The 26418-nt window shown below is 38.4% G+C and overlaps 1 protein-coding gene across 11 annotated transcripts in view; it reads left to right on the top strand.

The window, feature by feature from the left end:
* The window catches only part of TRPM3 (transient receptor potential cation channel subfamily M member 3), a 1147313-nt gene that overhangs the window by 1066067 nt on the left and 54828 nt on the right, over nt 1-26418 (top strand). The window lies entirely within an intron of this gene.

Raw genomic sequence — 26418 nt, forward strand, 5'->3', positions numbered from 1 at the left:
TGAATATGCATGTGTCCTAGAAGTCTTTTCAAGGTTTCAATTTGCGAGGAAAAGTCAGGGAACACCAGGTATAGGGATGCATGGGAAGAAAACATCAGAAATAAAGGCAATGCTCAGTGTGGAAGAATCAAATCCGTGGAGAAAGTTTTTCTACCTTTTCCCTGAGGAGTTTAGCTCTAGAAATAACATCCTTCCTACATTGTTGAATTAACATTTTTTTAAACATTGTTGCTGACAGGTCAGCCAAATGAGCACTGGACTATATGCATGGATTAAGGTTACATAACCAGGTGGTGATACTTCTTAAAAATTAGGAAAAAGAGAAATAGTCGGTATTCTATCCCTTAAAGGGCCCAGACCAGGAAATCAAGTTCAAAGCATTGAGTGGTGTGATTCTGCCACCACTGAGAACAGGACTGGTCTCAGATCCCATTTTTAAATCCTTTTCCTTTCATCTCCTGTCCCCTTAGAGTTTGGATAAATTCTTCTCTTGGACCAAGAAATGTGAAGCCAACAAGGCTTCTTGGTACACCTGATTAGAACAAATGTTCATTTCATGAGGTTAAGCTGACTCTCTGAATAATGTTAACTGCATCGTTGCCAGCACTCATTGGTCAGCAGTCAGTCACCAAGCATTTATTAAGTGCCTACTATATGTCAGGCACTGTGCTAAGCCCTGGAGATAAAAAGAAAGGTAAAATACAGCTCCTGCTCTCAAGGAGCTCACATTCTAATGGGGGAGATAACTCGTGACAACTATGTATATACATAGAGTAAATTGGAGGTAATCTCAGAGGGTATCCCTCCCACAGACACCCCTGTGCCTTCCTTACTCCAGGAATTCCAGTAAACAGGGAAAGCCCTTCTGAAAGCCTCTTTCCACATGGTTCCTAAAAATCTGTCCAGTGGTTAAAAACTCATCTGTTGTCTTATTTTTTCCTTGGGAAAAAAATTAAAATTGTCTCCAAGAAATTGCTTTTTTTCCCCACTTGGTTCTAACGTTTATCTTTCTGGGTTTTCATTCTTCCAAAATGTTTCCTTAGTTCTTACAGGTAGTAGAAGATCCTATGACCATTGGAGGCGAGGCAGGGAGGGCTGGGGAAGTCCATTGGGATGTAGGGTTCTTTATGAATGGGAGTTTCTATGTTCCTCTACCAGTGGCCATTTATTGATGTTGTACTAAGGACCCGGCCTAGTGCAACAAACGCCGAAGTCTGGCTGAATAACAGGATTTATTTTTATTTTTCTGTTTTAATGAAGGGCTGATTCTAGTTTAGAACCCCAAAACCTGACAAGAAGGAAGAATTTTTTTGTTTGTGTAAGTGGGGTCTGGCAAGGCATTTCCTATACCATTAATTTTATCTATAATACAATACACGTGAGAATAAATTACCTCCCCTACTACTGGTACTTTGAGGAATAGAGTGAACAATACTTTGATGAAGTGACCCATTCATTACTAGATAATAATTCCTGACACATGTCCCCCCAGCCCCTCTACTTATGTCCTCCTATGCAAAGTTCAGAAATTTACCTCAATGTATTCTTTATACTTGTTCTAAGCTAAATCAGCCACTGTTTTTCTGCCTAGAATACTCTAGAGTATTTGTCCTTTCTCAAATGTGTGTGGTGTAGTATCCCCACTCTGTTGTTCAACTTGTTTGCAAATATCTGTCCCTTGACAGAATTGACTGGGGAGGCAGTGAGGGATAGTGAAACCAGGGATAGATTTGGATTTGGTTTTAAAGTCCAGCTCAGTCATTTACTGACTCCCTTTACCTCCCTGGACTTCAGTTTTCTCACCTATAAAATAAGGGGGTTGGATCTAGATTACCTTTAAGGTTCCTCCCAGCTCTTAATCTATGATCCTATAGTTTCCACATGACTGCATGGGAGGAACTCAGTTAGAGTGAGATCTCTTCCCTCCTCCCCCTTAGAGAGTCAGAGGAATATTAAGAGAGCCCCAAGGAGAGAGATATTTGAGAAAGGTACAAATCAGGTTTGCTACTATAAAGCGTGTTGCCTCTTTTCTGTGCCAAATCCAGGTTGGTTTGTGAAGCATGCATTCAGGCTGATGGAATCTCGAATCAACCCGGACCCACCACCCTGCAGAGGGTCTGCCCATGCTGTGAATTTGCTCTTTGTGGGGGCTTTTCCTTTCTCTCCCAAAATGTTGCACCTCTAATACACATCCTCCAAAGTAATCCATTTCTAACCCAATGCACGTGCTCTGTGTCTAACTTTTTTTTTTACTCCAAAATGGCTGCATCCATTTCATGTTAAAAGAAAAAACCCCAACTCTTAATTGGAATGTATATGGATGTATGACAATGCACTGAGACTTGTTAACTTCAGTCTGACACCTCAGAAGTGAGGCCAGCTTTGATACCCTCACTTCTGGGAACCAGGGTTACCTATGTACAATATACCATATCTCCAGCAGTTTGTGTTAAATGCAGTGGCCCTAGATAGTATGCCAAAGAAACTAGAAAACAAGACTTCCTTAATGATGCTTTCTAAATGTGCCTGAAAGAAAGCTTAAAAAAATGAGAGGAGTTGAGGAGTGGAAGCACTCAGAATAACATGACAGAGAAAAAAGAACCTTTTACCTCTAAGTAGTCAGGATAATAGAAGATAATAGAGAATTTTCCTGGTAGCCTGGGGGATAGCTCCTGCTTTTTGCTCTTCCTCAAGGTGGGGAGTAAGAAGGGGAGGGGTGGAAAGGAATAGGTATGAGTTCTAAACTAATGGGGACATGACTGACCTGTTTTGAGCAAATTGTAAGTGTTCAGGTCAAATTAAGAGATGTTTTTCAAAAACCAAAATAGCATCCATGGATGAAGTAATTTGATCTCCAGCTCATTGAAGGCACCACACCCTGCCAATATCAATTAACATGCTCTGACATAAAGATAGGTGATGTGAAAAAATACATATTAACTTTTCATGCCTGGACATGATCCTTTCTGAGCAAGAGGGAGAGAAACCACTCAGGGGAAAGGAACAAATGGGGAAGAGTTAGACTGGAGCAATAGGCAATGTTATGGGCAGTAGCCAATGCTATGTATAAAACCAACATCATATCTCATCATATCGAAAATCCTGTATTCCTCTATTTGTTGGTGCTCTGGAAGAAAACCTAGTAAATATCTTTTTGGCTAGCAATATTTCAGTTCAATTTTCAGGGAGTGGAGGGGTGAACAACTGGTGCCACCTTTTCTTTGAATAAAAAAGATTTCCGTTTATAGAGTTACAGTCTTCCCCATCTTCTTATTCACTGCCTAAAGCTGGGGATAGAAAGGAACGAATCATGAACTTAGATGCATTAAATGGGACCTAAAGTTAGACTTCTTTTCTGACATGTTGAATATTTTTACAAGTTTAGATAGTTATTTGAAGGCAGGGTACTGAAAAGTGACTATCTTGATATCTTCCTACTACCTCTCAATGCTTTTGTGCTACGACTTAGCTATCCAGACTACTTAGTGCACAGGTCAAATCTGGTTTTGCTTATTGACTCAACATCATGTCTGACAGTCTCTAACAGGAGATCTGGAGTCACAGCTAACCACACCATTTCATTGTTTTTACAAAAGGCTTACTAGAAAACAGCCTAGTTTGTGGCAGTTTTTTTAACAATCCTGTTGAGTCAACAGATCTGAAAGGACAAAAAAAATGTTGCTTTTTAGTTAGTAAACTAGAGAACAGATATGCATATAAAGCCAAAACACAAGAATGCTTTGGTTTTCTGATCCATATTGTACTTTAAAATATTTTTTCTACACTTCGGGTGATAGATTTGAACAGCCAAGATGCCTAGATTCTCAAATATGCTTGTCTTTTTCCTCTCTTTTTTTTTCAGCTTTGAATTTGTGGTTTCAGTTGTATAGGAAACTTCTACTGTGAAGATTCCCTTCACAGATTGCAGATCAGACATGCATGTGCAAGTTATAGTCCCAGAGAGTTGCTTAGAGTGTTTAGAGGTTACATGATTTGTCCACAGACACACAGCTAGTATGTGTTTTAGACAGACAGGTCTTCCTGATTCCAGAGCCAACCTTCTCTCCACTATGCCTTCATGATATACTTGGCTTATATTAAGTTGAAGGATGTTGTTCTGCATTTCAACTTTGGAATTCAACTCTTGAAACTTAGGGCATGTGTACACCTGTTTGTTATTCATTGCTGCTTACCTTTAATAAATTCAGAACTGTACCAAAGAAAGAAGGACCAGCTGCATTAGCATCTTTGGTAGCTAGAGTATTGTTGTCTGACCCTACAAAAAAAGGCATTTTAGATAACAGAAACTAAATAATTTTCTTAAGACAATACCAGCTTTGGTTTTTTTAAGTTAATAAAATTGTTATAAGACCAAGCTGAAATGGACCATTTTCTGATGTGTAATTTCTAAGCTCAAAAGACATCAAAGTCCCAGTGACAGACTATGTGTGCCATCCATAAACAAACCTCCCCAAGCATAGCAGCCATGGCAACCCATGTAACAGATAAAAATTTTTAAATAGCCCTAGTCCTATATGGTTCCCTTCTGCCTCTGTAGTGACTGGGACAGAGTCTTGGAAAATAGGAAGCTGGTATTAAGATCTAGTTTTTAGACCATCTGTAAATATCAGTTTTTAACTGATGTTATTTTAAGGATATTATCTTTGTCCAATTGCCAATAAAATGATTATAATACTGAAGGAACAAAAATATATCCATATGGACATTTTTCTCTTTAAATAAATTTAAAAGATGTAAATAAGGAGTTGCAGCCAGGTAGAAGGAATGGTTCACAGGTTCTCCCAAGAGGATATTACAAAAGAATTCGGGGGGAGCTTCATCATGTTCCCTAAAGCATCAAGAAACTTTGTTTTATGAGACAGCCACTTGGCCATAAACCCTCATAATAATCATGATGAGTGTAAGCAGAAAAAACACCAGAAAGATATTGTTTCAGCACTTTGCCAGCATGATTTTACAGAGAATGACAAAGAAAATAACACGGGAAATGTACAAAATCATACATTAAAACTTGGTTACTTCATTATGTGGGTAGCCATAGGGGATGCTGGCCAAAAGTTATGTTTGAAAAGATGGTTTGGCAAAGTAGATCAATTTTGAAGTGTTAATCAAGCACCTACCAGGCACTAGGAACATAAAGATCAAAGTCAAAATTCGTGTCCCTGAAAGGCTTACAATCTAACAGTACAATCTGTGCACATATCAATTTGCTGAAAGATGACTGGGGATAAAAGATGATTGGGATGGGGGTAAGGGGAAGGGAAGGAAATAAGCATTTCTTAAGTACCAGAGACTGTGCTAAGTTTTTTACAAATATCCAATTCAATCCCCAAAACTCTGGGAACTAGGTGCTTTTATTATCTCCCTTTTACAGTTGAGGAAACTGAGGCAAACAGAGCTTAAGTAACTTGCCCAGACATAGCAAATATCTGAGGCTAGACTTGAACACAGGTCTTCCTGACTCCAGGCACCACAGTCTATCTATCTAGCTGGGATGGGGGAGGGAATAGAAGAGACTAGTAACTGAGAAGATCAGGAAAGTAAGGAGGGGGTTGTTTGTGGCGGGGGGTGGGTGGGGGGGGGTGGGGGTGGAGGGGGTTTATTTTTAAATGTGAAACGTAGCTCTAGAGCAAGGAAACTAGGAATTCTAAGTGGGGAAGGTGATGGAGGGGTGCATTATAGGCATAGGAGACAACCAATAAAAAGGCACCAAAATGGGAGATGGCATGCTGAATATGACGGGCAGCTGGATTACAGTGTGCATAAAGGGGAATAAAGAGCAATAAAGTTTGAAAGGTAGGTTGGGCCCAGCTTTTAAAGGCTTGTAAATGCCAAACAGAGGAGCTTATATTTGATCCTAGAGGTAATAGGAAGCCACTGGAATTTATTTAGTGGGATATGGTCAGACCTTCACTTTAGTAAAATCCTTTTGGCAGCTTGTGGAAGAAGGATTGGAGGGTGGAAACTTGAGGCAGGGAGAATTAGGAGGGTAGTCCAATGGTAGAGGTGGTTAGAGACTCAATTATGGTGGTGGCTATGTGAGCAGAGAGAGAAAGGACTGGATACGAGAGATGCTGTGGAGGGAAAACTGACAAGATTTGGCAGCTGACTGCATATGATGGGTAGAGTGAGCTCAAAAAGTAGAGGATGACATGAAGTTGATATATTTTTCTGGGAAATAGCTAAACAAGTGGTGGAATCTGTCTGTATCAGACTATTTGACATACTCCAGAAAAGGTGTATGAAGAATACCCAGAATCACAGCAAGATTTATATTGACTGATGCAGAATAAAGTAAACAGAACCAGGAAAACAATATATACAATGACTACCAAAATGTTCAACAGAAAGAACAACAAAAAAAAATTAAACACTTTCTACATAATGATCTACCTTATCCCTAAAGAGGAAAATAAAAAATATATCTCTTTCCCTTACAGAAGGGGAGGATCATGGGTGTAGAATATTGTATATACTGTCATCTTCAGTTGATGTGTTGCCTACTTTTGCTAAATTTTTTCTTCTCACTTGTTTTAATTCTTTGTCACAATGGATGGCTTTCTGGGGGCTGGAGGGATATATTTGGGAATGAAGGTGATGTAAAAGCAAAAATTATCAATAAATTTTTAAAAAAGAAAATGTTTGGAGATTAAGAAATGAAAGAGATTAAAGCTTGCAAATTGTGCCTCATGCATATATCACAAATATGTTTCTAAAGACAGTTGAAAGGCACTGGACATGGTGAGCACTGGATAGTATTACCAAAAGAGAACTGATTCTTTTCTAACAAACTAGAAATAATTGATGACTAATCTGGGGATCATTTCAAAAGCAAGTGTCTATATGTAGTTAGTTCATTGATTCTCTAGAGCAAAATTAAAATCAACATAAATCTAGAAAAAAGGAAAAGATGTTTTTAGGCAAGCAAACTGGTATGTTAAAGCAAGTTGTTGACTCTGAAAATTGGTAAATAGATAAGAGATACTCTGATAAACTCTATTTCTTAGAGAATTTAATTCATGTCAAATAGTCACCAAAAGAGACCAAAAGAAACCAGAAAACATCTCTCTCCCTCTTTACAGTCTCCTCTTTCTTTAATCTAGCCTGCACACAACTGCCAGTCATCCTCCTCAAATACAGATCTAACCATACCACTCCTGTGGTCAAAACAACAACAACAACAAAAACAAAAAAACCCTCCAGTAGTTCCCTATTGCCTCCAGGATAAAATACAAGCTATTCACCACAGTGTTTCAAATTTCCCCAGTGTGATTCATGTCTACCAATTCAGACTTATTTCCCATCATTCCCCTATATTTTACTCTATGTTCCAGCCAAACTGAGCTATTCCCAAACATTCCATTTCCTGACTCTGCACAAGTTGTCTGCTAAGCCCCCTATCCTTTCCTCACTTTAAATTTCCTATTTTCCTTCAAGACCCAACTTCCATGCCACTTCCTCCACAGAGCTCTTCTGATCTCCCAAATTAGTGTTCTTTTCCTGCTCAAAATTATTTTATTTTTACTTTCCTGTTTACATGTTCTTGCCTCCAGTAGAATGTACCTTGAGGGCAGGGATCAGTGCCTTGCACACAACAGGCCCTTAGGAAATGTGTAAAGTGAATACATATACTTGATCTCCTTGCTGAGCAGAGACATAGAACATTTTTTTAAAAAAATTTACAGGGGAAGAGAAAGAACAACTAAAAACAGTTGTCACCTCACAAAACCCCCCAAAAAGAGGATAGAAAAATAAACCTGAAGAAAGCTCAGCATGAAATCCATCCAAAATCCATCCAAGTCATATCATCCCCAAAACATTTATAGATTAAACTAGGACAACAGATAGATATAAAATAGATTTGCCAGTTTCTATAGCAATATGTTCTCATCATCAATGATGATGGGTATATACTCAACATTGAGCCCACTGTGCAATGTGAAGGAGTAAAAATGCCACTTAAGAAGATGAAGTTGGTGGATAGAGCACCAGCCCTGGATTCAGGAGGACCTGAGTTCAAATCCGGCCTCAGACACTTAACACTTACTAGCTGTGTGACCCTGGGCAAGTCACTTAACCCCAATTGCCCCCCCCCCCCCCACACACACACACACACGAAGAAGAAGGAGGAAGAAGAAAGAAGAGGAAGGAGGAGGAAGGAGGAGGAAGAAGAAGAAGTTGGAAAAAAAACAGCTGGACCCAACTAAACATTTACCGAAATATGTCCTGGAAACAACAAGGTTTTAAAGGCAGGGAGTGATTTTCAAAATATCTTAAAGATGAGATGTTGAAAGATAAAGATATCACAGATAGGAGTATTAACCTAAAATGGTACCTTAGTAGGCTTAAGCAACAATCAACCCATAAGCCTACTTTTCTGTCCCAATAATCCATAATACAAATAACAGATACAAATACAATATCCATAATACAAATTACAGAACATAACAGGTAGACATTGACAGATGATAGCAGACTACATATATTATAGGTTCATAGTTTACTGAAAGGGGTAAAAAAAATACAATACCAGGGGGCAGCTAGGTGTCGCAGTAGATAAAGCACCAGGCCTGGATTCAGGAGGACCTGAGTTCAAATGTGGCCTCAGACACTTGACACTTACTAGCTGTGTGACCCTGGGCAAGTCACTTAACCCTCATCGTTCCACAAAACCCCCCCAAAAAAAAACAAACAAAAAAATACAATACCACACTGTGCTTACAGATTTCTGATTTTTCAAAAAGCATTAGAGCAAAACACAGCCATAAAGGCTTTCTCCCAACAAAAGTTTCCCACAAGAGAATGTTAAGATTGACAAGTGTCCTTGATTGATAAGCCCACAGAGACATCTTTGCTTATGATCCTTTTGTTGCTGAGCAGAAACATACCAAGCAAGGGATATGACAAGGAGAGATCATTTTCCAGTGTTATAGAAGATGTTATACAAATACAAATGGAAATAGTCTCTGTGATTAGTGAGGTTCTCACTATAGTTGACACTATACCAAGTCTTAGGGATGCAAAGAAAGGTAAAAAGTCTGTCTTCAAGGAGCTCACTTTCTAATGAAGAAGACAACATATAAACATATAAAACATATACCCATAAGGTATACTGAGGGTATGTCAAATTTTGTTTCTATACCTGTACTCCTACAGGTAAAAAAAACAAACAAACAAAAGAAACAAGCAAAAAAAAAAACAGATCAGAGGGAAAAACATAGTTTAATTTGTCCCAAGAACAAGCAGACATGAATCATGCGGAGACCCATTCCAAAGAAGGAACTCAAAGACTCCCTCTTTCTGAGGGTATATAAGGTTTCTTTGCTCACTGGTTGCAGGGTGTTATCAGTTTCATTAGCATGATACAAATCAACCTAAAAGCAAATACTATAACAAGAAAGGCCGTAATGCAAATCAGTTTAACAATTTCAGTTATAACAAGAATATAGGAAATACCAATCAATTTTGATAGTTCAAACTAAAGGAAACATATTGATAAGATTATATGATTCCAAAAAAAAGAGGTTTGGCAAAGACAAAGATGCCCAGATGTTTTTACAAGATAGAGACTTACTATCCTGGGGAAAGAAGTCAGCAGATAGGGACTTTATCTGGGTTCAGTTTGGAATCAGTTGGAGGGCATTTTGCTCCTATTAATCCAGGGTTTCATAAAATCCTTTTAGATAATAAGGCAGCACCATCAAATCTAGGTGGTCCATACATTCATCATAACAGGTATATGAAAGGAAGAAGTTTGGAAGGCAGTGATGTTGAAAGAAGGGACAGGGACTAGGAAAGTCCTACAGCAGAAGGTATGATTTGAGCTGAAGGAAGCCAGAGAAACTAAGACCCACAAGTTAGGAAGGAAAGCACTTTAGGAATTGGGGACAGCACATTGGGACTAAGGCACATTAATGGGAAATGGAGCATCTGGTGCAAGGGAAAACATTCTGATCATTGTAGCTGGATCCCAGAGTATGTGGGAGGAGGGTAAAGTATACTAAGACTAGAGAGGTAAAAAGGGGCAATTGGATGAATAAATAGCCCATTAACAAGTATGTATTGCATTGGGGAAATTATATAGTAGTTTCGGTAATCCCAAATTGCTACCTTGCTACCTTTTTAGCACCACTCTTCTCCACATGAGGGGCAGTGTCATCTAAGGGAAGAAAAAGGGATGGGGCATGAGAGGGATGTGTATTTATTAAGTGGCTACTATGTACTTAGCTACTAGATAAGTAAAGTGCTAAGCATTTTACATATGTCTTCTTATTTGAGATGAATAGAGAGCTGGGCTCCAGTCAGGAAGACATGAGTGGACCTCAGACTATGTGTCATTTTTTTTTTTTTTTGCAGGGCAATGAAGGTTAAGTGACTAGCCCAGGGTCACACAGCTAGTAAGTGTCAAGTGTCTGAGGCTGGATTTGAACTCAGGTCCTCCTGAATCGAGGACCAGTACCTTATCCCCCATGCCACCTAGCTGCCCCCTAAGTCATCTTAAATTATATCATTTAAGTCCTCTTAGTCTTCTGGTCAACTCTCTATGACTACAAGTTTCAGACCTGTATCTCCTTCTAAAAGGAGTTTACTCACCTGAGAGTTCCCTAGGCCAAGGAAATACCAGTCCTCATCCCTGTTCTCCCAATTATGCTATTATTATGTTATGCCTACAAGTCATACAAACTTTTAAAAAATTGTAGTTTACTCAAAAGGCAACAGAAAGACATATTCAAGGAGGTGGAGCATAAGGCTACAGGATATGACATTATTAGCAACGACTTACTTTACAGAAATAGCATTAAAGCTATCAAGGATACATATGACCAAGAAAAGTGGTGGATCAGTCATATAGGGCTAAGAGTTGATAGTATGAGACCACAAAATATTAAAAGATTGAAAGCAGGGGTTCTTTTTTTGTGTCATGGACATCTCTTATAGTCTGATGACACCTGTGGACTTCTCAGAATAAAGTGTGTAAATGCATAAAATAAAATATGTAGAAAATACAAAGAAAACCAATTACATTTAAATAGTCATCAAAAATATTCTCTAAAACAAGTTCATAGACCCCAGGTTAAGAAGCCCTGACTTAGAAGGTGTCCAGCACATTGGATAGATCCTTTAGGAAATATTTAAGGAAAAGCAAGACAAAAAAAATCTCATAGTAAATAAAAAGGATTATGAACTACACCTATGTGGGGTGGGGAGGGAGGGAGGACTCATATCAAGAAGATCACAGCTCCATCAAAGTAATTTTAGGATTTACCCCCAAAGGTCAAAGACTATGTATTCAAAGACCTGTATTCAAATTCCATCTCATAGTTACTGGACACAAGAACACCAATCAAGTCTCTTAAACCTCTCCAAACCTTGGTTTTCTCATCTGTTAAATAAGCATATAAATCCTAACACTAACCTCCCTCAAAGATTTCTTGTGAGTAAAGTGCTTTGTAAAGATCATACCAATAAACATGTCAGTTAATAGTAATGTCATGTGGCCAAAAGCCAAGGTTTCCAGAGGTCAATAAAAGGCTGTACACAAGTCTTTATTAGGATGCCATACACCACTGTGATCATTGTTAGGATTATTTTCATAAATTATTCATTTAAAAGTTAATAAACACACAGTGTGGACTATTTGGCTAGTCTGGGTGGATTCTTAAATTCCATGAGGGAAACACTTGGATTCCCTTCTAGCCAGCTATAGCAGCATCACTGGGCCTGAACAGTTATAGAAGTCTTATATTCAGCCCTCTGCCCTGAGGGCTTAATTCAGCCTATCCAGTAACATTATATGTCTCTTTTTTTATAATTCTGCCATCAGTGAGTTATGACTGCCTTCTGCATGTCCTTACATATTTTCCATCAGAACCACATATGCTATAATCTTCCTTTCACCCAACTATAAAGGGGCAGCTAGGTGGCTCAGTGGATAGAGCACCAGCTCTGGAGTCAGGAGGACCTGAGTTCAAATCTGGCCTCAGACTCTTGATACTGTGTGACTCTGGGCAAGTTACTTAACCCCGATTGCCTCAAACATCTGGAGCCATCTCTAGTCATCCTGATGTATATCTTGCCACTGGACCCAGATGGCTCTGGGGGAGGAAATGAGACTTGCACAACCCTCCCTCACTTAAATCCCAATTCACTGCAAGTCATCACATCACCCAATGTTATGGTCCTCTTTGAGAACAAAGGGCTAGCAACAACAACCAAGAAAATTTGGGTGTAAACTTTATTAAGGAATAGAAAATTGCCAAACTGACTTTATCCCCATATACAGATAGTCTTAACTATCTTAACTATGCAATCCCAGAGCATTCCCAATTAAGCTAGTTCAAAGGAATTTAGGGTTAAACTCACCAACCCATCAGTCTATAGTTACTCGTTAGAAACGCAGTTGCCCGAAACAGAGCAAAACACATGCCTCCGCCAGGTCCAGGACGCCACCAGAATGATCCACCAGGCCGAAAAAGTGAGAACCCTTGAACACGCCCCGCCTCTCAGAAGTTGCCTCCCTTCTGGTGGCATTCAGTTTTTCCTCCCCCAAAAGGGGAGGTCCTTCTCAACAGCATAAGTAATCTCAAGGTGGGCCAGGTGTGGCCCCTCCCAAGTGATTCAGATAAAACTTTTGATAATAATCTTTACCACAAATAATTTTTACCACAAAAGGTACCCAAAGAATCCTGTGCCCCACACACCTGAAAATGGACAAGAATTACACTTCTTCTTCATGGAGAAATCTAAAAAGTCATAATCCCTTAGGGAATGGCCTGATTTAAATTAGATAAAAAAGGAAATTTATAACAAAGTTTCCAAATTCTGCAGATAACATTAAATTCTATATAGTAGAATATCAAGTCAGCACCCTGGCTTACAAAAAGATTTCATGAGGCCATGTGAGTGAGTAGAAAAGTGACAAATGAATACCACTGTGGGTGGTATAAGGTAAAACATTTAGGGTTAAATAATTTGTCCAGTTATCCTTATAGGAAGATGGCCTCCAAACTTGACATTACAGACTAGAAAAGGCAAATAAAAGACTTTGTAGAACTGGGGATTACAGGATTATAGTTCTGAAGCTGGAAGACCATGTAGTCCAACTTCCTCATTTTTACAGATAGAGAAACTAAAGCTCAGGGAGATTAAGTGACTTGTCCAAGGTCATACAAATAGTATCAAAAGTGGGATTTTAACACAGGTCTGAATCCAGAGATGATACCCTTATGGTACTGAGGCAACAACAACAACAACAACAAAAAAACCTAATAATTGGCTGATTAGATGTATATTAGAATCAAAACAGAAAACATCTTCTGGTAAGGTCTTTGCCTAGAATACTGTGTGAACTTCTGATCACTATAATCTCAAGAAAGACAAATAAGAGCTAGAAATGGTTCAGAGGAAAGGAACTCAACTAACCAAAGAAATGGAAACCTGCAGCATGAAAATGGATTGGAAAATATTAGGTACTCCTAAGTCTAGAAAGATGACCGCTGAGAGGGTGATGGAAATGAAGTCTGATATCACAAAGGGCCATGATAAAAGTAAACAAAGACATATTCTCTAAGTCCCAGCATACCAGTGGGAAGCCCTGAAGCTTGAGAAAAGTGGCTTTGGAACAAATAAAAGGAAGCAATTTTTTACAATATAAGTAAGTAAGCTTTAAGAGACTATGGTCTCAAAATGTAATTTTAGGTGATAGAAGTTTAACATACCTTTAAAAATTCAAATATGTTCATTATACTATTACTTAATAGCATCTATATTATGTTGTGGTTTGTGAAACACTTTACAAATATGATATTATTTAGTTATCTCAATAACCCTGGAAGGTATTATCATTATCCCTACTTTATAGATGAGGAAACTGAGATAGGTAGAGGTTAAGCAACTTATCCAGAATCTTATAGCTAATAAGTATCTGAGGCTGGATTTTAACTCAGGTCTACCTGACTCCAGAACTCTATCTACTATATCACCTAGCTGCCTTATTGATGATGGATCCATAGTATGGATAAATGATAAAGCATTTGCAAAGTGATGATGATGATGATGATGTAACATTTATAGAGCACATAGTAGGTACCAGACTCTTTGCTAAGCATTTTTCAATTATTATCTCATTTGGTCCTCACAACAACCCAGAGAAGTGGGTGCTATTATTATCATCCCTGCTTTAAAAATGAGGAAACTTAGGTAGGAAGAAGTTAAGTGACTTGCTCAGGGCCAGCTAGTAAGTGTCTGAGGCTGGGGAAAACAGCAGTGCTCCCAGGTCATCAACCCTGAATACTATAGTAAGGGGCTGGGAATACATATAGAAAAACAAAATGGTCTCTGTACTCTGGGATCCTACATGCTAATTGGGGAAGGCAACAAAGATAGGGGCAGCTAGTGGATAGAGTTCTGGGCCTGGAATCAGGAAGACTTATCCTCCTGACTTCAAATCCAGTCTCAGACACCTAGTAGCTGTGTGACCGTGGGCAAGTCATTTTTTGCCTGTTTGCTTTTCTGTATAATGAGCCAGAGAAGGAAATGGCAAATCGCTCCAGTATCTTTGCCCAGAAAACCCCAAATGGAGTCACAGAGAGTCGGACACGACTGAAACAAATGAACAACAACAAAAGGAAATATAGGAGGTTTCAGCTAACTGGTTGATAGAAAGACTTAGTGGTCCTTCAGATACAGTGGCAAATCAGATGGTAATATATGTATTTTAGTGTCATTTCCACTGATATAACCATATCTGCTTCTAATATTGAGTCTCTTGATGGTGCCAAGGACTTTGGTGATGAAAACATTCTTTGTTGGGTCTTCAATAGCTATGACTGCTGAAGAGGTAGGGTCTTCAACACTTAGAAAAGTAGTAACCAGGCAGCATATCTACAAAGACCTCTTCCCTGGCGGATTGCCACAATGGTCAAGCTGGAGACAGTGATCTGGGGGATGCTGCTGTTCCTGGGCTCAGGGCCCTGGATTGTCTTCACCATGGTATGAAAGGAGTTGGTACTTGAAGGGATGCCAGTGGTTTGACCTAAATAGTACATGCCCGCTCCTGTCTCTCCCTTAGAATGCCCTGCTACTTTATCTAGATTGACTAGACTGCCCTGCACTCAGAGTTCTTCAGTTCTGTCTCTGGAGAGAGAGTCCATCATGAGTCCTTTGGAATGGTCTTGGATGGTATTATTATACTATTGCTATTACTGTGCAAAATGATCCTCTGGTTCTTTTCACTTCACTACATATCAATTCATATAGGTGTTTCCATGTTTTTTTCTAAAATTGCCTCCCTCATTCAGCATAATCATATGCCACAAATTGTTCAGACATTTTCTAATTGATGAGTATCTGCTCAATTTTCAATTCTTTGCCAGCAAAAAAAGAGCTGTTATAAATATTTTGTACATATTCCTTTTCTTTTTTTTTATCTCTTTGGGATACAAACCTGGTATTGCACTATTTCACAGTGCCACCGTGGTATTCACAGTTTTATAGCTCTTTGGGCATAGTTCCATATTGTTCTTTAGAATGATTGGACCAGTTTCCAACACCAATAGTTTATTAGTCTGCATATTTTCCCTCATCCCCTCCAGCATGTCATTTCTGATAAGTGTGAGGTGGTACCTCAGAGTTATTTTAATTTACATTTCTCTAATCTATAGTAATTTTGGAGTATTTTTTCATATCACTATGGCTTTGATTTCTTCTGAAAACTGGCTAGTCATATTCTTTGACCACTTACCAATTGAGGAATGGCTCTTATTTAATAAATGTGATGCATATCCCTAAATATTTGAGAAATGAAGTCTTTATCAGAGAAATCTGTCCTTAAATTTTTTTATTACAAACAAATTTTCTACCTTTTAGCAAAATGTAGTTTCCTACTTGTCTCTTAATTAGGTCTATTTTGGCTTTTGTTTTGTCTGAGATCAGGATTGCTACTCCATCAGCTGAAGCATAACAAATTCTGCTTTACCCCTTTGTGTGTCTTTGCTTCATTTGTGTATCCTGTAAACAATATATTGTTGGATTCTGGTTTCTAATTCATTCCATTATCTGCTTCTGTTTTATGGGTGAGCTCATCCCATTCACATTCAGTTATGATTAATGTTTATTTCTCTCTATCCTATATTCTTCTGTTTATTCATCTCTCTTCAAAATTCCTCCTCAAAAGTCTATTTTGCTTCTGATCATTGCCTCCCTTAATCCATCCTCCCTTTTATCATTCTCCCACTATCTCTTATCCCCTTCCCCACCTATTCCTTTATTAAGATTGCATTGCTTGTCACACTCCCAATTCCCCTTCCCCTTCTTTCTTACATTCCTTTCTTTTGTGAGAAAATTTTCCTCATGCTACTTCTCCCTTGCCCCTTCTCCCAGTAGATTCCTATTTCTCACCCCTTCATTTTTTTTAGAGAGCTCATCCCAACATAATCAATTCATACACATGCCCATGTCTATGCAGGCTCCTTCTAAACTGCCCTAATAATAATAAAATTCTTGGGAGTTACATGTATTGTCTTCCCATATAGGAATGTATTCCCTTAAGATTATTCTTTCATGTTTATCTTTTTATTCTTCACTAGAGTCTTATATTTGAATATTAAGTTTTCTACTCAGCTCTGATCTTTTTGTCAGGAATGTTTGAAAGTCTTCTGTTTCATAAATATCTATTTTTCCCCTGAAGGATTATACTCAGTTTTGTTGGGTAAGCTATTCATGGATATAATTTGTCCTTTGCCTTCAGAATACCACATTCTAAAGCCTACATTTCTTTAACATGGAATCTGCTAAATATTATGTACTCTTAACTATGGTTTCATGATATTTGAATCACTTGTTTCTGGCTACTTAAAGTATTTTCTCCTTAAACTGGGAGCACTGGAATTTGGCTATAATATTCCTGGAGTTTTTCAATTTTGATTTTCCCCTTTACATCTAAGATTTCAGAGCAGTTTTCCTTTATAATTACTCAAAACATAATTTCTTGGGGTTTTTTTAGCATAGTTTTCAGGCAAATAATTCCTAATTTATCTCTTCTTGATCCGTTTTCCAAGTCAGTTCAAATAAAATATTTCACATTTTCTTCTTTTTTTCCATTTTTTGGACTTTGTTTTATTGTTTCGTCATGTCTCAGAATCATTAGCTTCCACTTGCCTGATCCTAATTTCTAAGAAATTATTTTCTTCAGTGAGCTTTTGTACCTCTTTTTCCATTTGGTCAATTCTGCTTTTTAAGGAATTCTTTTCTTCAGTGAATTTTTTTTTTTGCCTCTCTTAACATTAGGCCAATTTTTTTTCACGTGTTATTTTTTTTCCAAGTATTTTTGTGCCTCTTTTACCATTAGGCCAATTCTGATTTTTAAGGTGTTATTTTCTTCAGTATGTTTTTGTGCCTCTTTTATCAAGCTATTAGTTCTCTTTTTTTCATAAAAGTATTTTATTATTTTTTATTATTATTATTTGTAGAGATAGTTTTCAATATTTGTTTTTATAAGATTTATAGTTTCAAATTTTTCTCCCTCCCTCCCCTCCTTCCCCCTTCCCCAAGACAGCAAGCAATCTGTATAGGTTATATATTTACAATCACATTAAACATATTTCTGCATTAGTCATGCTGTGAAAGAAGAATCAGAGCAAAAATGAAAAACCTCAAAAAAGTAAAAACAAAAAAAATGGAAATGCATCTAGATTCCACAGTTCTTTTTTTCTGGATTTGAAGCATGAGTCCTTTGGAACTATCTTGGACCATTGTACTGCTGAGAAGAGTCAAGTCTATCACAGTTGATCAAAACACAATGTTGTTGATGCTGTGTACAATGTTCTTTTGGTTCTGCTCATCTCACTCAGCATCAGTTCATGTAAGTCTTTACAGGTTTTTCTGAAAACCACCTGCTCATCATTTCTTACAGCCCAATAGTATTTCATTACATTCATATACCACACTATTAGTTCTCTTTTCATAATTTTCTTACATCATTCTCATCTCTTTTCCTAATTTTTCCTCTACCTCATCTCTTTCTTTAACTCTAACAGGAATTCTTTTTGTGCTTGGGTCCACTTAGCATTTTTCTTTGACCCTTTGCTTGTAGCTGCTTTCATATTTTTTTCCTGAGTTTATGTCTTGACCTTCCCTGCCACCATAGTAGCTTTTTATGGTCAAGTTCTTTTGTTGTTTCTTGATTTTGAGTCTTATGTTGAAATTGGTCTCTGCTCACCTGTGGGTGTTGAGGCACTGTCTCAAGATTCAAGATTATTTATACTGCTGTTTTCAGAGCTACTAATAACCACAAAACTCTGCAAGTTTTCAGTGTTTCCAAAATGGTGTGAACTAGGGAAAAGTTTGGCTGCTCTCCTGGTTTGCACTATAGTCTTTATCCTGCTGCTCTGTATTCACAAGTATTAGCACTCTACTTGGTCCTTGAACTGTGAGCAGGATCCCTGCTTCCTTGAGACTAACCACAAATTCTACTCTGGAACTATGACCTAGAGCTATTTATGGGCAATAAAGTTGCCAATCAGAGTCAGTTGTACACAATGCCAGCTGTTCAACCCTTCCTTCCTTGTCTCTGGGCTGAGAATTCCTAATGGTGCCACTGCTGCTCCTCCTGCCACCATGGTATTGCAGCCAGTTCTAAGGCACAGGACAGGTATTGCCTGCCACACTCTGGGCCAACTCTCACTCCAGTATCATAGAGCTCTCCTGTCAATGTCCTAAATTGTCTTGGGCTGGGAAAATGTCTCATTTTGACCTTTTGTTGGCTCAGCTCCTCCAAACTTTGATTTGAGGAGTTAAAATAACTCCTTTACTTGAGGAGTTATTTAGTTGTTTGGAAGAGTTCAACTGAATGGCTAGCTCTAATCTGCCATTTTAACTCTGCCCCCTCCTGCTCTAAAGTCTGACATCCACAAGCTTTGAGGGGGCGGGATCCTATACAATATGTGCAAGACACCATGGTAAGACACCAAAACATGATCCCTCATTTCCCCAAAAATCTTTGGGGGGGTGGGGGAAGGGTTCTGAGTTAATTATATCACTATAGGTTCCTGGAATTTCCTTTGAACTAAAGTTTACCAATGATGTGGAAGAACCCAAATCAAAACCCAAATCACGATTGTACCAGCTTCATTCATTCATTTTATATATATATATATATATGTATGTATGTATGTATGTATGTATGTATGTGTGTGTGTATATGTGTATATGTGTATGTGTGTATGTGTGTATGTATATATGATGAATGTGCATGACATATCATGTATATGCTATATATTCATTCATTATATATAGTTGAATATATGACATTCATTCATATATATGTATATATGAATGAAGCAGGTACTATTCTGATTTGGGATACATATATATTTCTATATACTTCCATATACTTATAAATATATACATACACTTATAAATATATGTATATGTATAAATATGTGTTTAGATAGATAGATAGATAGATAGATAGATAGATAGATAGATAGATAGATAGATAGATAGATAGCTTTAGCACCATCATGAAAGGTTCTATTTCCAGCTTAACTTGCTTCTTTGTATGAGCAAATGTACTGGAAGTATTTATTTCTCTGCTCTGTTGGACAAACAAATGAAGTAGTCCAAAGTCAAAAGAGCATTTCATTTAAATTTTCATTATAGTATTTCCAACAATGATCTAATTGATAATGATTGGTATTCATAGTTTAATCATCTTAAAAATAAAAACATTAAATTATATTTAAAACCCAATAGGCAACAGGTATTTTAGAGTTTGTTCCTGTCATTGGATCTCCCACCTCCCTGCCTTTGCATAGGTTGTCCTGAATGCCTAGAATATACTCCCTTCCTCACCTCTAGAATTCCTAGCCTCATTTAAGGCTTAGTTTACCCGTAGAAAGTCATACTTGATTCCCCCTAATCTTTCTTTCAAATTACCTTATATTTACTTATCAGTATATATCAGTAGTGTCAAACTCAAATAGAAACAGGCTATTAAAACATATAAAAGGTTTAATGACATAGAAAACCACAGATTTAAATTATCTATGTTCTATATATTTTCACTTATTTTGTTAAATATATTTAATCTGGTTTGGGCCTCTTTGGGGAGTGCTGTGCTGTGTGTTTGATACTTCTGGTGGGCCTATTATATCTCTGTGCCTCTATCCTACCTCCAATAGAAGGGAAGCTCTTTTCGAGTAAGGAACTGTTTTTTCAATTTGTCTCTGTGGCTCTACTGCCTAGTTCAATTCTTTGTATATAGCAGAGGTCTATAGAATATATAAGCTTATAATATATATATATATGCTTATATTATATTAGTACAGATGCTTATTAAAATGGGGGGAGGGGATAAACAACCTCTATTAATATCTCCACTGGGGATTTTTTACTTCTTTCCTTCTCCATCTTCCCCAAGTCTCACAATTTTCCTTGAAGCTTTAGGACTAAAGAGGATAATGAGAATAAGTCTCAGGTGTTTGGCTTTCCCTTTTAAAAAAATGATGTGTTCAAATCCGACCTCAGACACTTGACACTTACTAGCTATGTGACCCTGGGCAAGTCACTTAACCCTCATTGCCCTGCAAAAACAAAACAAATTTTTTTTTTAAATTTTAAATGATGTGAAGGAAGTAATATATCCAAAATCATTAGAAAAATCAATAAAAGTGGTGCCAAGGGGTTTGCTTTGAGAAAGCATAAAGTTTACTATATTACTACCCAAAGGCAATCCCACCATGGTATTATTTAAACATATTAGCATATTTTCACATATTTTCCTTACAAATATTCTTTGAGATGCTGGGAAAAGTATAATTATACCCATTTTAAAGATGAGGAAACTGAGGCTCAAAGAGCCCATGGGCACACAGTCATTTAACCCAGATCTTCTGATTCCACGCAGTGCTCTTTCCATTCCAGCATGTTATCTCCACACACACACACACACACACACACACACACACACATTATGTCCTGTGGTTATTAAGCCAATATGAAAATGAAATGAAGCAATTTATTCGAGAAGATTATAGCCAGCATTGGAACTGGGAGAGTCTATAATGTCTTTGGCACTGGATCTTTCAGACAGGCTCAAGAAAAATCTATTGAGCAAATAATAGCTCTAGTCTTCTCTCTGTGATTAGTCATTTCACAGCTATAAAAATAAAAAGAATGTGCATGTATTAGGCAAGGGCAGCCTGACAGATCAAGGAAGGAAACTAAATCCAAGGTCTAAGAGATATTTACGTCCCAAGAGAAGTCCCCAGCTGTATTGGATCATCAACGCAGAAGTGTGGTGGAAAACACATAGGGAATCCTGCCAGTGTTGAATTTTTCCACACCAAAGTTGGTTGCTATATAACATGCAATGATGGGTCAAAGGCACATTGTTCTGACCAAACAAAGCCAGGCCTCTGTTTGACTCTCCCACCAAAAAGTAGAGTATTCAATTCAATTCAACTCAAGCATTTATTAAGCTCCCATTGTGTAAATACAAAGAACAAAAATGCAATGTCCCTAAGTCTCAGTTACATTCTACTGGGGAGAACTGACCTGTAACCAGTTAGATAGATAGATAGATAGATAGATAGATAGATAGATAGATAGATAGATAGATAGATAGATAGATAGATAGATAGGTAGATAGATAGATAAATACATGCAAAGAAAATAACATGAGTGATGGGGGGAGCACAAACAATGGGGGGATCAGGAATATCCTGGTAAGGGGCACTGAGGAGGGAACAGAGCACTGACAGGAGTTAGGGATTCTAAGAGGCAGAAGTCCATCAGTGTTTGAACTTGATACCCTTGGTATTATAGGGAACTTTGCTTAAAATGAATGATCCAGAGGGCATGGCACCATAAACTTAGAGCAGGGCAGAACCTTAGTAGTTATAGTTGAGCCGCCTCTGTTTACAGATGAAGAAATTGAAGCCCAGAGAAACTAAGTGAATCATGATGTTAGGCTGCCTTTTTTTGAGGATTGGTGATGGTAGAACAGAGTAAATGAAGGAAAGAATGAATGAAAACCATATAAGCCTTACTAATTGCTAAGAACTTACTGTGTCAACTGCTGGGGATACAAATACAAAAGCAAGACAGCCCCTAACCTCAAGGAATTAATATCCTGATTCATAATTCTAAGACATCACACATTGGGGAGTAGTAACTGAAGAAAAGAACTATGACTAGAAAGTCATGCAAAGTTTTAATGGAACGATATGGCAGCCAACTGACATACTGTCTAGAGGGGCACTAAGAGGACTGATGTAATTACAGCTCTTAGAGCAAAAAGTAGGAAACGAGTGGAATAGGGCACAGCCAAAAATGCCTGTCTCCCAGGGAGCAAAACTTGGAAAATAAAGAGGAGGTCAGCAAAAATCAACCAAGACTTCAACCACATGTGACAACATATGTAGTGTTCCACATCTCTAGGACCTTCTGTTCTGCAAAAAGAGGGGTAGGAGGTCCATTAGTCAGAAAGACCTGCATTCAAATCCTGCCTCAGACACTTAGTTGCTAGTCATGACAGACCCTGGACATGTCAGTTAACTTCTGTCTGCATCAGTTCCCTCAATTGTAAAGGGGGGATAATGATAGCACTAACTCACAAGGTTGTTGGGAGGATCAAATGAGATAACATTTACAAGGAATTTAGCAAAGTGCCTGGCATATAGTAGGAATTTAGTAAATGTTTGTTCTCTTCCCCCCTCTTTTCATTCCCTAGGGCCAAGTTTACATAGAATACAATAACTTTTATTGAGCCCTGGTGAGATATAGGACCTTTTGCAAAGGTATGAGAATGGACAAATTAGGTGGTAAAGGAAAAGATGCCAATTCCATGGATTTTATTCCTTGGCAGAGACTATTAAGGTTGAAAGAAGAGAAGGGGCTAAAATAGCAATCCAGGCTCATATTTCTACTACTTAAATCAATTAGAGGTTCATAAGTTCCACTTTTTTAATGCCAATACTCCCCTGTGTTTAGGTGGGCAGTAGCACTGTGAGAAAGGGGCAGTACTTGTGCAACTGTCAAGATGGTTAATTGCCCCATATGGCTGGCATGGCAGAAACACCCAACTACTGGATATTGCAGCGACACAGTATGGCACGGTCACTGAGGAACCTTAGCATTTGAAAGAGAGAGAAGAATTAGCATGGAGCCTTTTGAGTAACTACAGAGTAGGAACAGAATATTGTGGAGAGGATGAAAGGCAAGAAAGACATCCAAGTGTAGACTTTCAAAGTCAATTCCATATTAAAGGCAAATGAAAGAAGGGCTGATCCTTTGTAGGGACATAGGAATTGGGTTTTATGGCAAAGCGGAGGAAACTGACCCCTACCTATAAAGTATGGCTGGAGAGACCTGGGCAAAATTCCTGCACTAAGAAATATCCAATTGTAATAGTTCTGAGCCACCAGCACTCTACATGTAGAAAAGAAAACTCAGGAAAAAGACAACAACTCCAAAATTTGATATAAAAAGATGCCTTCTTACACAGAAAATACCTGTTTAGTGACTATTCACCCCTATTATGACTTATTTCATTCAACTAATTTCCCTCCTGTGATATCTTCAACTATCATTTCTATTTAGAAGCCTCCTAAATCTATATTTCTAACTTCAACCTTTTCCCACAACTCCAGTATTTCCTGCTCCTTCTTGGATATCTCTACCCATATGCTCCACCAGCACTTCAAATTCTTTATGTCCAAAACTGAACTCATTATCTTTCCCTCCTCTTAACTTCCTTATTTCCATTGCAAGGGGGAAGGGAGAAAAAAGAAGTCCAAATATGTTCCTTGGTCATTATCTCCTTCCTTTTCCTTTTCCTTTTCATTGTTAGTACAGAATTCACAGATTTCTTCATTTTCAGAAACCCCAGAAATACCAAAGGCATGCTATAAAAGGCCTAAGTGAAATTACTAGATACTCAAAGAATTAGGTTATATTCTGCAAGGTTCCATTTATCATCTACCAAAACTTACCTCTCTATTGTTGCTCCCAAATGTACACTCCATGGTTGACCTAAGCAACTGAGGAGATCTTAAGGATTGTACCTAAAAATACTCAATTATTTTAAGGAAAAAGTATTATTTTTAAGGAAAAAAGTAAAATACTCCATATTACCAAGTGCCAACCTTTAAAGTAGTATTTCCTAATTTTCAAGTGTCAAGGTAAAATTTTTCTATTAAACTTTTATTACCAAAGGTCCTAATTCCTTAAAAATCTATAAACTTAAAATACTTCTACCTCTTTTGTGTCCTAGTATTCTGTTTCTATTTCTTCCACCTATCTATCACCACTACCCTCCAAGAACATCCAGGTGGAGATGTCCAACAGACATGGAAATAGGGGATAGAGGGGCAAAGGTTATAGAGAACAGACAATCAATGGTCTAGATGATGAAGTATCCAAACATTGGAAAACACTGCCTTGAAGGGCATGAGTCCATTCTTGTTATTTCATTATTCTAGAGTCAGGATCAGAGAAGTATGCAATTAGACTTTCAAACTGGCTGGTACAATGAGCCTTTTCTGGCAGATGCAAATTCCTCCCTTTGTTCTTTGGCAAAAGTTAGGTACAGGATAAAATGATGAACCAAAAAAAAAAAAAAAATCCAGTGGGGAGTTTAAAGAATAATCCAACATTTAACTAACCTAGCTTGAGGCAAAAAAAAAATCACCATTTTCATTTTCGAGATTATGCATAGTAGTATGGAAAAGAACTGGTATTGGAATCAGAAAGTCTTGAGTTCAGGTTCTTGTCTCTTTTATTTAAAAGCTGTATGATATTGGTAAGTCACATAACCATTCTGTTCTTCCAAGCAACTTTCTAGAACTATAAATTCAGAGGAGTCTCTGGAGGAGTTGCCAATATATGTTAGTGGAGGAACATTCCATATCGGGAGTTCCTCACACCAATAGAATCATACTAGATGAAGAAGAAGCAAGGGAGGAAGGGAGAGAAGGAGGAAAGAAGGAAGGAAGAAAGGAGAAAGACAGACAGACTAGCTATTTTTAGTTTATTTGCAGGGCAATGAGGGTTAAGTGACTTGCCCAGGGTCACACAGCTAGTAAGTGTCAAGTATCTGGGTCCATATTTGAACTCAGGTCCTCTTGAATCGAGGGCTACTGCTTTATCCACTGCACCACCTAGCTGCCTAGACTAGCTATTTTAGAAGGGGAGGAAAATTACAGCACATTCTGAAAGCAAATTGGTATTGATCTTTCTGAAGACCTGGTAAACTATGGCTTTTATTTAATATAGTATATCACTATAGTGGGGGACTATGTTACAAAGCAAAGAACACAGGGTTTGTAGTCAAACAACCTGGGTGTGAATTCTAGCTCTGTCACTTACAATCTTCCTATGTAACATTGGACAAGTCATTTATATCTTTCTGAGCCTTGATGTCCTCACCTATAAAATGAGGAGATTTGACTAGACATCTTAAGTAACTCCCAGTTTTAGAGCTATGTTCAATAAACAAGCTAATAATTAAGCACCTACTATGTGTCAGGCATTGTCCTAGGAACTAGGGATAAAGAGACAGAATCAAAACTGTCCCTGCTTTCAAGGACAATGATGGACATGGATACATCATATTTTATATGGTCAGACAAAAGGATAACTCACAGACCAGCCAACTTCACATAGCCTGGATCCATTTCAAAGAATCATCCAAATATTTTGCAAAAGCCAGTGATTCTACCTAGGAGAACCACGGGACATTGTTCAACAGACCATCAAAGACCTTAAAGCAAAGAAACGAAGTCTGTTGCTGGCCTGTTTTAATGATGCCTATGTACAAGGCATAGGAAAAGTTAAATGCAATGAAAAAACCAAACTGTGTTACTGTAGGAAGGCTAGAGTTGTTACTCACACAGAGTTCAAAGCTATACATGCTATCTAAGGATCACTGAGTTCAGCTACACAAGGAGTTACAGTACATGTAGTTCCATTATATAGCAAGCAATTGAATTTACGGTAAAACCTGTCTCCGAGATGGAGGGAGAGGAGGAGAGGGGAGGGGGGAGGGAGGGGGGAGGGAGGGGGGAGGGAGGGAGGGGAGAGGGAGGGGAGAGGGAGGGGAGAGGGAGGGGAGAGGGAGGGGAGAGGGAGGGGAGAGGGAGGGGAGAGGGAGGGGAGAGGGAGGGGAGAGGGAGGGGAGAGGGAGGGGAGAGGGAGGGGAGAGGGAGGGGAGAGGGAGGGGAGAGGGAGGGGAGAGGGAGGGGAGAGGGAGGGGAGAGGGAGGGGAGAGGGAGGGGAGAGGGAGGGGAGAGGGAGGGGAGAGGGAGGGGAGAGGGAGGGGAGAGGGAGGGGAGAGGGAGGGGAGAGGGAGGGGAGAGGGAGGGGAGAGGGAGGGGAGAGGGAGGGGAGAGGGAGGGG

The sequence above is a fragment of the Dromiciops gliroides genome, chromosome 1 (assembly GCF_019393635.1).
Source record: "Dromiciops gliroides isolate mDroGli1 chromosome 1, mDroGli1.pri, whole genome shotgun sequence".
NCBI classification, from domain to species: Eukaryota; Metazoa; Chordata; class Mammalia; order Microbiotheria; family Microbiotheriidae; genus Dromiciops; species Dromiciops gliroides.